Here is a 1,959-nt window from a genome sequence, read left to right as displayed (position 1 = left end):
TGTACCATTCTAGGAACAGTCCATACTTCGCCCCACACAATGTAATACTTTGTCTGTGCCTTATTGCAAGTACTCCGAGCCCAGAACTAATAACATTGGGTAAAGGGAAGGAGTCGTGTGGGTATCCTACCACCTCTTGAAGGTCAGAATTGACGTATCTTATTCCAAAAGAAGTAACAACTTCACCCAGTAGGAACCTATAGTTTAGAAAATGCGTGTCTGCTTTGTTTTGCAATTAGAGTCTTGATGCCTTTGTATTTCATGTATCATCTCATAAAATTATGATAATTACTTCAGTACAATATACTGGTGTCACAAAGGGAGTTTTGCTGTATCTTAAAACATTTCCAGAACTAAGGATATCAAAATAGGAAGTTCTGTGCAGTCCTTAAGCAGCCGCTAAGGGGCCGGCCCAAAGTCTAGAATAATTTTAAGACCTACCCATATACCAACCATCCATCCAGGCTTCTAGAGTCATGCTGTCCATCCACACCACACACACGCACACACACACACACACACACACATTCACATGCATGTACACACACACACCACACACACACAAACACACACACGTACACACACCCCCCCCCACACACACACGCACACACACACGCACACACACGTTCACATGCATGTACACACACACACACACACACACACACACACACACCACACACAAACACACACACACACACACACATTCACATGCATGCACACACAACCGAAAACATATCATTATCCTCCTAGCGAAGGTAATGAGGTTTCGTCCCGTGCGTTTACTGTGGCTCAGCCCGTCCTTGGTCTGTTTTCATCTGCCCGGCTGCCGAGGCTGAGTGAAAATTACTCGCAGGGTCAGCCACCATTAATCACATAGGGAATCCCCGCCTCTCCCTTAAGTCCCGACTAAGGTTTACATATACCGGGAATTGTGTATGCATACAGTCACGTACGTCGGAACCCTGCGGACGTTTCGGATTTCTGGCGTCAGTTATGGGAGCGTAACGTCGCGAAGAAGGCGTAGAAGGCTCTTAAAAGGTGTGACCGGGAAGATCTTAAGCCTGGATAAAGGTAGGTACTTTATCCGTGCTTTCCTACTCAAAGCAAGGATGCTGATGGTTGGATAAGACCGAAATGGTGGCACTACACAGCCATGAACTGTGCGATATGCATTCAAGTATAAATGTTTGGGCTATAAAACTAATTTGTTTCCTTTCATGTCTACATCATGAGAGTATATGGATAGTTTGTTGTTGTAACCGGTAAGGGTTAGTGCCATTTTGTTGTTGTAATAGGTAAGGGTTAGTGTCATTTTGTTGTAACGGATAAGGATTAGTGTCATTTTGTTGTAACAGGTAAGGGTTAGTGTCATTTTGTTGTTGTAACAGCTAAGGGTTATTATTAGTGTCATTTTGTTGTTGTAACAGTAAAGGGTTAGTGTCATTTTGTTGTAACGGATAAGGGTTGGTATCATTTTGTTGTTGTAACAGGTAAGGGTTAGTGTCATTTTGTTGTTGTAACAGGTAAGAGTTAGTGTCATTTTGCTGTTGTAACAGGTAAGGGTTAGTGTCATTTTGCTGTTGTAATAGGTAAGAGTTAGTGTCATTTTGTTGTTGTAACCGGTAAGGGTTAGTGTCATTTTGTTGTTGTAACCGGTAAGGGTTAGTGTCATTTTGTTGTTGTAACAGGTAAGGGTTGGTATCATTTTGTTGTTGTAACAGGTAAGGGTTAGTGTCATTTTGTTGTTGTAACAGGTAAGGTTTGGTCATTGTTCGGGCCATATAGATATACTATCAGTGGATGATTTGTTCTACGGTGACTGCATACTGCTTGAGTATTGATGGTGGGTTCTTGCACCGGGGTCGGAGTTGCACTACATGAGGTATATGTCAATGGCGCTGAAACTATACTAGCTGTACTATTGAATTATCTGAATGGGTGGGATGAGTCATGCCCAAT

General features: G+C 42.6%; 1 protein-coding gene across 1 annotated transcript in view; it reads left to right on the top strand.

The window, feature by feature from the left end:
* Positions 1 to 884: 884 nt before the first annotated feature.
* The window catches only part of LOC118426714 (slit homolog 3 protein-like), a 39,559-nt gene continuing 38,484 nt past the window's right edge, over positions 885 to 1,959 (top strand). The window contains exon 1 of the mRNA XM_035836256.1: positions 885 to 1,071. The gene's annotated coding sequence lies outside the window, so the exon portion shown is untranslated. The remainder of the gene's footprint in view (positions 1,072 to 1,959) is intronic.

Source organism: Branchiostoma floridae, chromosome 11 (genome assembly GCF_000003815.2).
Source record: "Branchiostoma floridae strain S238N-H82 chromosome 11, Bfl_VNyyK, whole genome shotgun sequence".
NCBI classification, from domain to species: Eukaryota; Metazoa; Chordata; class Leptocardii; order Amphioxiformes; family Branchiostomatidae; genus Branchiostoma; species Branchiostoma floridae.
Note: the sequence above shows the minus strand (reverse complement) of the source record. Positions and strands in the feature narration are given on the sequence as shown.